Genomic DNA, 12,725 nt, shown 5'->3' with positions numbered 1-12,725 from the left:
TTGCTGTTGCCATTTATTGCAAACCAATTTCTTGATGTCAGGTAAGAAATAATTACAGGGAATGGGATACCTTCTTGGCAGCAACTCGGATGCAGCCTTCTTAGCCAGTGAATCTGCCTTCTCATTCCCAGACACACCTACATGTGCTGGAACCCAACAAAATTGAACTGTTATACCTCTCCGTCCAATAATAAAAAGCCATTCTAAAATCTTTAAAACTAGAGGGTTATTAGAATTAAAAACTTCTATAGCTTGAAGGACACTCCTTGCATCACTAAAAATTGTAAAATTACCCTCCTTCTCCAACGCTATTTTCTCAATAGCGGTTAATATGCCATACAGTTCGGCAGTAAATATGGAAGCGGTCAGAGGAAGTGCACCTCTACAATTAAAACCATTACTATGCACTCCAAATCCAACGCCAGCATCAGATTTGGAGCCATCAGTATCGATAAAAGTTGATCCTCTATGATCTTTAATATGTTCATTAAAAAGACACCTGGCTTCTAGGTCTGACATATTCTTCTTATCTCCAATAAAATATTTACAAAAAGATATCTCTGGTAACTTCCATGGAGGCGTTGATGATACCTTGAATGGAAGTACCTTATTTCTAATTATATCCAGATTGTTTAATGATTGTTCAACCCAAAACCCAAAAGGTTGAGGAGATTTTGGGGGCAACTCAAAGTAGGTTGAGTGCCTTACAAGGCTTGCAGTCTGAAAGGCTGAAGAATTAGGGAGTCTTTGCAATCTAAACCAATACCGAATAATAGAGGACATTCGGTAAAGGTCTAGAGGCAACTCCCCAGCATCTCCAAGGAGACTTGTGATTGATTGATTGATTTAAAGTTTTCAGGCATCCTGATATCTAAGGTCATTGACGCCGGTAACATTTAATTTATGTATACAAAATATAAAAAATAAAATAAAATAAAAAAATAAAAGAGAATTCAATTAAAATCATAAAAGTTGAATGTCATAAAAGTTAAATATTTTTCAGAAGACCTGCTTCTGAAATAAATCTAAAAATGCCACTTGCATGGTAGGACACATCATTTCCAAGAATCTTGGCAAGGATGAACCTGCCACCCTCACCTCGAGCCTCAAACAAATATATATTCCTTAAGTTGTTATAATTGGGGCATTCGGTCAACAAATGCCTTACTGTTAGAGGTACTAAACAGTCGTCACAATACGGTTGGTGTTGGTCCTCCAGCAGAAACTCGTGTGTCAACCGTGTGTGACCAATACGGAGACGACAAAGAGACGTCTCCCATTTTCGGGGCATCGTATTATACCTCCAAGGAGATATGTCATTTGTTACCTCTCGCATTTTATTCCCATCTAGGCTATCCCATTGCTGTTGCCATTTATTGCAAACCAATTTCTTGATGTCAGGTAAGAAATAATTACAGGGAATGGGATACCTTCTTGGCAGCAACTCGGATGCAGCCTTCTTAGCCAGTGAATCTGCCTTCTCATTCCCAGACACACCTACATGTGCTGGAACCCAACAAAATTGAACTGTTATACCTCTCCGTCCAATAATAAAAAGCCATTCTAAAATCTTTAAAACTAGAGGGTTATTAGAATTAAAAACTTCTATAGCTTGAAGGACACTCCTTGCATCACTAAAAATTGTAAAATTACCCTCCTTCTCCAACGCTATTTTCTCAATAGCGGTTAATATGCCATACAGTTCGGCAGTAAATATGGAAGCGGTCAGAGGAAGTGCACCTCTACAATTAAAACCATTACTATGCACTCCAAATCCAACGCCAGCATCAGATTTGGAGCCATCAGTATCGATAAAAGTTGATCCTCTATGATCTTTAATATGTTCATTAAAAAGACACCTGGCTTCTAGGTCTGACATATTCTTCTTATCTCCAATAAAATATTTACAAAAAGATATCTCTGGTAACTTCCATGGAGGCGTTGATGATACCTTGAATGGAAGTACCTTATTTCTAATTATATCCAGATTGTTTAATAATTGTTCAACCCAAAACCCAAAAGGTTGAGGAGATTTTGGGGGCAACTCAAAGTAGGTTGAGTGCCTTACAAGGCTTGCAGTCTGAAAGGCTGAAGAATTAGGGAGTCTTTGCAATCTAAACCAATACCGAATAATAGAGGACATTCGGTAAAGGTCTAGAGGCAACTCCCCAGCATCTCCAAGGAGACTTGTGATTGATTGATTGATTTAAAGTTTTCAGGCATCCTGATATCTAAGGTCATTGACGCCGGTAACATTTAATTTATGTATACAAAATATAAAAAATAAAATAAAATAAAAAAATAAAAGAGAATTCAATTAAAATCATAAAAGTTGAATGTCATAAAAGTTAAATATTTTTCAGAAGACCTGCTTCTGAAATAAATCTAAAAATGCCACTTGCATGGTAGGACACATCATTTCCAAGAATCTTGGCAAGGATGAACCTGCCACCCTCACCTCGAGCCTCAAACAAATATATATTCCTTAAGTTGTTATAATTGGGGCATTCGGTCAACAAATGCCTTACTGTTAGAGGTACTAAACAGTCGTCACAATACGGTTGGTGTTGGTCCTCCAGCAGAAACTCGTGTGTCAACCGTGTGTGACCAATACGGAGACGACAAAGAGACGTCTCCCATTTTCGGGGCATCGTATTATACCTCCAAGGAGATATGTCATTTGTTACCTCTCGCATTTTATTCCCATCTAGGCTATCCCATTGCTGTTGCCATTTATTGCAAACCAATTTCTTGATGTCAGGTAAGAAATAATTACAGGGAATGGGATACCTTCTTGGCAGCAACTCGGATGCAGCCTTCTTAGCCAGTGAATCTGCCTTCTCATTCCCAGACACACCTACATGTGCTGGAACCCAACAAAATTGAACTGTTATACCTCTCCGTCCAATAATAAAAAGCCATTCTAAAATCTTTAAAACTAGAGGGTTATTAGAATTAAAAACTTCTATAGCTTGAAGGACACTCCTTGCATCACTAAAAATTGTAAAATTACCCTCCTTCTCCAACGCTATTTTCTCAATAGCGGTTAATATGCCATACAGTTCGGCAGTAAATATGGAAGCGGTCAGAGGAAGTGCACCTCTACAATTAAAACCATTACTATGCACTCCAAATCCAACGCCAGCATCAGATTTGGAGCCATCAGTATCGATAAAAGTTGATCCTCTATGATCTTTAATATGTTCATTAAAAAGACACCTGGCTTCTAGGTCTGACATATTCTTCTTATCTCCAATAAAATATTTACAAAAAGATATCTCTGGTAACTTCCATGGAGGCGTTGATGATACCTTGAATGGAAGTACCTTATTTCTAATTATATCCAGATTGTTTAATGATTGTTCAACCCAAAACCCAAAAGGTTGAGGAGATTTTGGGGGCAACTCAAAGTAGGTTGAGTGCCTTACAAGGCTTGCAGTCTGAAAGGCTGAAGAATTAGGGAGTCTTTGCAATCTAAACCAATACCGAATAATAGAGGACATTCGGTAAAGGTCTAGAGGCAACTCCCCAGCATCTCCAAGGAGACTTGTGATTGATTGATTGATTTAAAGTTTTCAGGCATCCTGATATCTAAGGTCATTGACGCCGGTAACATTTAATTTATGTATACAAAATATAAAAAATAAAATAAAATAAAAAAATAAAAGAGAATTCAATTAAAATCATAAAAGTTGAATGTCATAAAAGTTAAATATTTTTCAGAAGACCTGCTTCTGAAATAAATCTAAAAATGCCACTTGCATGGTAGGACACATCATTTCCAAGAATCTTGGCAAGGATGAACCTGCCACCCTCACCTCGAGCCTCAAACAAATATATATTCCTTAAGTTGTTATAATTGGGGCATTCGGTCAACAAATGCCTTACTGTTAGAGGTACTAAACAGTCGTCACAATACGGTTGGTGTTGGTCCTCCAGCAGAAACTCGTGTGTCAACCGTGTGTGACCAATACGGAGACGACAAAGAGACGTCTCCCATTTTCGGGGCATCGTATTATACCTCCAAGGAGATATGTCATTTGTTACCTCTCGCATTTTATTCCCATCTAGGCTATCCCATTGCTGTTGCCATTTATTGCAAACCAATTTCTTGATGTCAGGTAAGAAATAATTACAGGGAATGGGATACCTTCTTGGCAGCAACTCGGATGCAGCCTTCTTAGCCAGTGAATCTGCCTTCTCATTCCCAGACACACCTACATGTGCTGGAACCCAACAAAATTGAACTGTTATACCTCTCCGTCCAATAATAAAAAGCCATTCTAAAATCTTTAAAACTAGAGGGTTATTAGAATTAAAAACTTCTATAGCTTGAAGGACACTCCTTGCATCACTAAAAATTGTAAAATTACCCTCCTTCTCCAACGCTATTTTCTCAATAGCGGTTAATATGCCATACAGTTCGGCAGTAAATATGGAAGCGGTCAGAGGAAGTGCACCTCTACAATTAAAACCATTACTATGCACTCCAAATCCAACGCCAGCATCAGATTTGGAGCCATCAGTATCGATAAAAGTTGATCCTCTATGATCTTTAATATGTTCATTAAAAAGACACCTGGCTTCTAGGTCTGACATATTCTTCTTATCTCCAATAAAATATTTACAAAAAGATATCTCTGGTAACTTCCATGGAGGCGTTGATGATACCTTGAATGGAAGTACCTTATTTCTAATTATATCCAGATTGTTTAATAATTGTTCAACCCAAAACCCAAAAGGTTGAGGAGATTTTGGGGGCAACTCAAAGTAGGTTGAGTGCCTTACAAGGCTTGCAGTCTGAAAGGCTGAAGAATTAGGGAGTCTTTGCAATCTAAACCAATACCGAATAATAGAGGACATTCGGTAAAGGTCTAGAGGCAACTCCCCAGCATCTCCAAGGAGACTTGTGATTGATTGATTGATTTAAAGTTTTCAGGCATCCTGATATCTAAGGTCATTGACGCCGGTAACATTTAATTTATGTATACAAAATATAAAAAATAAAATAAAATAAAAAAATAAAAGAGAATTCAATTAAAATCATAAAAGTTGAATGTCATAAAAGTTAAATATTTTTCAGAAGACCTGCTTCTGAAATAAATCTAAAAATGCCACTTGCATGGTAGGACACATCATTTCCAAGAATCTTGGCAAGGATGAACCTGCCACCCTCACCTCGAGCCTCAAACAAATATATATTCCTTAAGTTGTTATAATTGGGGCATTCGGTCAACAAATGCCTTACTGTTAGAGGTACTAAACAGTCGTCACAATACGGTTGGTGTTGGTCCTCCAGCAGAAACTCGTGTGTCAACCGTGTGTGACCAATACGGAGACGACAAAGAGACGTCTCCCATTTTCGGGGCATCGTATTATACCTCCAAGGAGATATGTCATTTGTTACCTCTCGCATTTTATTCCCATCTAGGCTATCCCATTGCTGTTGCCATTTATTGCAAACCAATTTCTTGATGTCAGGTAAGAAATAATTACAGGGAATGGGATACCTTCTTGGCAGCAACTCGGATGCAGCCTTCTTAGCCAGTGAATCTGCCTTCTCATTCCCAGACACACCTACATGTGCTGGAACCCAACAAAATTGAACTGTTATACCTCTCCGTCCAATAATAAAAAGCCATTCTAAAATCTTTAAAACTAGAGGGTTATTAGAATTAAAAACTTCTATAGCTTGAAGGACACTCCTTGCATCACTAAAAATTGTAAAATTACCCTCCTTCTCCAACGCTATTTTCTCAATAGCGGTTAATATGCCATACAGTTCGGCAGTAAATATGGAAGCGGTCAGAGGAAGTGCACCTCTACAATTAAAACCATTACTATGCACTCCAAATCCAACGCCAGCATCAGATTTGGAGCCATCAGTATCGATAAAAGTTGATCCTCTATGATCTTTAATATGTTCATTAAAAAGACACCTGGCTTCTAGGTCTGACATATTCTTCTTATCTCCAATAAAATATTTACAAAAAGATATCTCTGGTAACTTCCATGGAGGCGTTGATGATACCTTGAATGGAAGTACCTTATTTCTAATTATATCCAGATTGTTTAATGATTGTTCAACCCAAAACCCAAAAGGTTGAGGAGATTTTGGGGGCAACTCAAAGTAGGTTGAGTGCCTTACAAGGCTTGCAGTCTGAAAGGCTGAAGAATTAGGGAGTCTTTGCAATCTAAACCAATACCGAATAATAGAGGACATTCGGTAAAGGTCTAGAGGCAACTCCCCAGCATCTCCAAGGAGACTTGTGATTGATTGATTGATTTAAAGTTTTCAGGCATCCTGATATCTAAGGTCATTGACGCCGGTAACATTTAATTTATGTATACAAAATATAAAAAATAAAATAAAATAAAAAAATAAAAGAGAATTCAATTAAAATCATAAAAGTTGAATGTCATAAAAGTTAAATATTTTTCAGAAGACCTGCTTCTGAAATAAATCTAAAAATGCCACTTGCATGGTAGGACACATCATTTCCAAGAATCTTGGCAAGGATGAACCTGCCACCCTCACCTCGAGCCTCAAACAAATATATATTCCTTAAGTTGTTATAATTGGGGCATTCGGTCAACAAATGCCTTACTGTTAGAGGTACTAAACAGTCGTCACAATACGGTTGGTGTTGGTCCTCCAGCAGAAACTCGTGTGTCAACCGTGTGTGACCAATACGGAGACGACAAAGAGACGTCTCCCATTTTCGGGGCATCGTATTATACCTCCAAGGAGATATGTCATTTGTTACCTCTCGCATTTTATTCCCATCTAGGCTATCCCATTGCTGTTGCCATTTATTGCAAACCAATTTCTTGATGTCAGGTAAGAAATAATTACAGGGAATGGGATACCTTCTTGGCAGCAACTCGGATGCAGCCTTCTTAGCCAGTGAATCTGCCTTCTCATTCCCAGACACACCTACATGTGCTGGAACCCAACAAAATTGAACTGTTATACCTCTCCGTCCAATAATAAAAAGCCATTCTAAAATCTTTAAAACTAGAGGGTTATTAGAATTAAAAACTTCTATAGCTTGAAGGACACTCCTTGCATCACTAAAAATTGTAAAATTACCCTCCTTCTCCAACGCTATTTTCTCAATAGCGGTTAATATGCCATACAGTTCGGCAGTAAATATGGAAGCGGTCAGAGGAAGTGCACCTCTACAATTAAAACCATTACTATGCACTCCAAATCCAACGCCAGCATCAGATTTGGAGCCATCAGTATCGATAAAAGTTGATCCTCTATGATCTTTAATATGTTCATTAAAAAGACACCTGGCTTCTAGGTCTGACATATTCTTCTTATCTCCAATAAAATATTTACAAAAAGATATCTCTGGTAACTTCCATGGAGGCGTTGATGATACCTTGAATGGAAGTACCTTATTTCTAATTATATCCAGATTGTTTAATAATTGTTCAACCCAAAACCCAAAAGGTTGAGGAGATTTTGGGGGCAACTCAAAGTAGGTTGAGTGCCTTACAAGGCTTGCAGTCTGAAAGGCTGAAGAATTAGGGAGTCTTTGCAATCTAAACCAATACCGAATAATAGAGGACATTCGGTAAAGGTCTAGAGGCAACTCCCCAGCATCTCCAAGGAGACTTGTGATTGATTGATTGATTTAAAGTTTTCAGGCATCCTGATATCTAAGGTCATTGACGCCGGTAACATTTAATTTATGTATACAAAATATAAAAAATAAAATAAAATAAAAAAATAAAAGAGAATTCAATTAAAATCATAAAAGTTGAATGTCATAAAAGTTAAATATTTTTCAGAAGACCTGCTTCTGAAATAAATCTAAAAATGCCACTTGCATGGTAGGACACATCATTTCCAAGAATCTTGGCAAGGATGAACCTGCCACCCTCACCTCGAGCCTCAAACAAATATATATTCCTTAAGTTGTTATAATTGGGGCATTCGGTCAACAAATGCCTTACTGTTAGAGGTACTAAACAGTCGTCACAATACGGTTGGTGTTGGTCCTCCAGCAGAAACTCGTGTGTCAACCGTGTGTGACCAATACGGAGACGACAAAGAGACGTCTCCCATTTTCGGGGCATCGTATTATACCTCCAAGGAGATATGTCATTTGTTACCTCTCGCATTTTATTCCCATCTAGGCTATCCCATTGCTGTTGCCATTTATTGCAAACCAATTTCTTGATGTCAGGTAAGAAATAATTACAGGGAATGGGATACCTTCTTGGCAGCAACTCGGATGCAGCCTTCTTAGCCAGTGAATCTGCCTTCTCATTCCCAGACACACCTACATGTGCTGGAACCCAACAAAATTGAACTGTTATACCTCTCCGTCCAATAATAAAAAGCCATTCTAAAATCTTTAAAACTAGAGGGTTATTAGAATTAAAAACTTCTATAGCTTGAAGGACACTCCTTGCATCACTAAAAATTGTAAAATTACCCTCCTTCTCCAACGCTATTTTCTCAATAGCGGTTAATATGCCATACAGTTCGGCAGTAAATATGGAAGCGGTCAGAGGAAGTGCACCTCTACAATTAAAACCATTACTATGCACTCCAAATCCAACGCCAGCATCAGATTTGGAGCCATCAGTATCGATAAAAGTTGATCCTCTATGATCTTTAATATGTTCATTAAAAAGACACCTGGCTTCTAGGTCTGACATATTCTTCTTATCTCCAATAAAATATTTACAAAAAGATATCTCTGGTAACTTCCATGGAGGCGTTGATGATACCTTGAATGGAAGTACCTTATTTCTAATTATATCCAGACTATTTAATAATCGTTTCACCCGAAAGCCATAAGGTTGAGGAGATTTTGGGTGCAACTCAAAGTATGATGCGTGTCTTACAAGGCTTGCAGTCTGAAAGGCTAGAGAGTTAGGGAGTCTTTGCAATCTAAACCAATACCGAATAATGGAAGACATTCGGTAAAGGTCTAGAGGTAACTCTCCAGAATCAACAAGGAAACCTGGGATAGGCGAGGTTTTAAAAGCTCCAGTAGACAATCTAATACCTGCATGATGTATCGAGTCTAATATTTTTAACCGGCTTGGGGTGACTGAAGAATATATTTCACAACCATAACTAATTTTGGAAAAAATCAAGGCCTTGTATAATTTTAGAATAGTATTGCGGTCTGCCCCCCATGATGTATGGGACAATACTTTTAAAATATTCAGAGCTTCAACACATTTAGCTTTTAACGCTTTTAAGTGAGAAACCTATGTAAGCCTACAATCAAATATCAAACCTAAAAATTTAGCTTCTCTTGCACATGGTATCCGTTGACCTTTAATGTATATATCCGGGTCTGGATGTACTCCCCGGATACGACAAAAATGGACAATGGTAGTTTTACTTGTCGAGAACTTAAATCCATTCATGTCAGCCCACTGGATAATTTTATCAATAGAGAGTTGGATTTTTCTCTCAACCATTGCCATTCTAGTGCCAGCAAATGATATTGAGAGATCATCCACAAATAATGTTGAGAGAACATCCTGGGGAATGGCTGAGGATATCCCATTAATTGCTAGTGCAAAAAGGGTTACACTCAGCACACTACCCTGAGGAACTCCTTCTTCCTGGCACTTACTCTCTGATAGAGTTTCCTCAACTCTCACTTGAAAAACTCTACGTGAAAGAAATGCCTGAATAAATAGTGGCAGCTCTCCTCTCAATCCCAATTCATGAATGGTTTTAAGTATACCATATCTCCATGTGGTATCATATGACTTTTCAAGGTCAAAAAATACTGTAACATGGTGTTGTTTGGAAGCAAAGGCTTCACAAATAGAAGACTCTAGTCGTATCAACACATCAGTCGTTGAGTGCATTTTTCGGAATCCACCTTTCTTTTCAAGGTACCACATCAGCCTTGCATTGACCATCTTCTCCATGATTTTACATAAACAAGATGTCAATGCAATAGGACGATAGTTTGCTGCTAAAAACTTGTCTTTACCGGGTTTTAAAAAGGCTAAAATAATGGCTAGTTCCCAAACACTTGGGTAACTATGATCATGCCATATTCTATTAACAATACTTAAAATAAATAGATTTGTATTAAAATGTACATGTTTAATCATTCCATATGGATTTCCATCGGGTCCAGGGGCTGTATCATTGCAATGCGCAAGTGCGGATTCAAATTCTCTTTCAGTGAAAGGAGAATTATACGACTCTTCCCTTCTTGTTGCAAAATTTAAAATTTTCTTTTCTTCAGTGCTCCTATACTGGTGACCAGGGGCTCCTCCACACTTGCTAGATACATTTGAAAAATGATTAGCCAGGGAATTGCTAACATCATTTGCTTCAGTTACATACTGGCCATTCACCTTCAACACTGGTGGTGGGTTGGGGGTGAATTTGCCAGCTATCTTTTTTACTTTCCTCCACACAGAAGATGGTGGTGTTCTACTGTTAATGGAGGAAACAAAAGACATCCATGACTGGCGCCTTGCTTCTTTCATGGCAAGACGGAACTGTGCTCTACATTTCTTGTACATAATTAAATTCTCATCAGTTCGGAGTCTACGCAATCGTGTTAGAGATCGTCTTGTGGCTCTGTGGAGGGCAGTTAGTTCTGAAGACCACCACGGGACTGGTCGTCGTTTGAATAACCCTGTTGTTTTGGGAATTGAATTGACTCCTGCTGTATGGAGAGTTCCATTCAGTAAGTCTATGGCATCATTGATATTTTCAACTTGTCCTGCATCCCCCTCAATTTCGCTTAGCTCACGAAATTTATCCCAGTCCGCCTTGTCAAGATTCCATCGTGGCGATCCCTGTAAAGGTGGACCATTGTTGGTGTTTATAATGATTGGTGCATGATCAATAGTATGCCAATCATCTAATGTTCTCCAATCAAAGTCGAGAAGGCAATTAGAGCTTACGATTGATAGGTCAATACATGACAAGGTACCTGTCTGGACATGAGAGTGTGTGGGTTCTCCTGTATTAAGGAGTCCCACATCTTCATTTTCCACAATTGATGATATGATATTTCCCCTCGTGTTTGCTAAAACATCACACCACAAAGGATGTCTACCATTCAAATCTCCAAGTAAAAGAAAAGGTTGAGGGAGTTGTTGAATCACCTCCACTAAGTTATCATACAAAATGTTATCATTTGGAGGCAAGTACAGAGAACAAATTGTATATTTTTGCCCTATGTCAATCTGTACAACCACTGCCTGCAGAGGTGTACAAATAGACAGAGAAACTTGGGGAACATCTCGACGAACGTATATGAGACTTCCGCCATGGCTCCCCACTTGGTGATCATATGGTGTCCTATAACTAATATATTCGCGAGGACAAGGGGTATTATGATCAAGTTTGCTCTCCTGTAGACAAATAATTATGGGGGAATGCTCATGAATAAGGAGCTTAAGTTCTTCATATTTGGCCCTTAAACCCTGACAATTCCATTGCAAAATGCAGGAAAAAACTATGGTTTATAATTTGGTAGACCCCTTGGATGGAGTCTTCCCATTAGCAGTTTTTGATCTAACACTATTTTTAGGTGGTTTTATTAAATAGGGTCTTGATAGATTGGGTTTAGCATTTATGATTTTCTTTTTGTCTTTTTTATCTGATTGTTGAGGAGATTGGTGGACCTCCACTTGAATTTCCGATTTATTTAAATTGACTTCCAGATCAGAAATATCAACAGACAAATCATCATATTTATTTGACGTCGTAATTTTGATATTTCTTATGGAAGGGGGCGAGAGAGATGGAGGTCTCTCTCTTTTCCGATTAGTAGGTTTTGAGCCACCAGGTTTTTGCACCTTCCCCAATACAGGTGCACCTGGTAACTTGGTGTCAGGTGGCATCTCCATCAAATCAGGCAAGGACATGGCCTGGGAGAGGTTAGTACTATTGTTGGTAATGGGGGACGAAGGCTGTACAGAAATGGGCAATGACCCATTTTTAATACACTGTGGCAGAGCCTCAGAAGGCAATATGATTACCTTGTCATGCAGTACTTTATTATCAGAGGTTGTATTTCTTTTCTTAGGATTACTGGCAGTGCTAGGTGGGGTTGCTGTCTCCTGTGGTAAATTTACCTTTGATTTTAAGGCCTTTGCATAGCTGGTTGATTTATTCAACAGTCTTTTTGCATGTCCCACACTTATGTGTTCTAAACTTGATTTATTTAGGGCAGCTTCCTCCAACTTATACAGTTCGCATCTCCTATCAGTTGATTTATGATTCAAATTACAATTTGAACACCTGGCCTCAAGTGTACATTCTCCATGATAAGTTTTGGAGCAAATACCACACATTTTTCCATTTTTGCAAACTTTGGATGGGTGCCCAAATTTAAAACAATTAAAACATTGCAGGGGCTTTTGTTTGAAAGGCCGAACTTTAATCCTTTCATTTTCAATAAAAATATGGAAAGGTACATCAGCATCCTGGAAAGTAAGTATAATAATATAAGTTCCAGGAACCTTATGCACTTTCCATACATTTAATGGACACATAGAAAGTATCCCCTCCTCTGTAAATTCGTACAGGTCCTTATTAAAGACCACTCCCCTTCCATAACTAAAATTTAGATGAGGTTTCATTTCCAATGTAATTTCATCACTGCCTGTCTGTAAGTTAGACAGTATTGCAGACTGAGTCGAAGATTTGGCATGGATGAGATAACTATTCTTCCCAAAACGAGATATATCTCCAGGTGCTATGGTTC

Source organism: Palaemon carinicauda, chromosome 2 (genome assembly GCF_036898095.1).
Source record: "Palaemon carinicauda isolate YSFRI2023 chromosome 2, ASM3689809v2, whole genome shotgun sequence".
In the NCBI taxonomy this organism is placed as follows: Eukaryota; Metazoa; Arthropoda; class Malacostraca; order Decapoda; family Palaemonidae; genus Palaemon; species Palaemon carinicauda.
Note: the sequence above shows the minus strand (reverse complement) of the source record.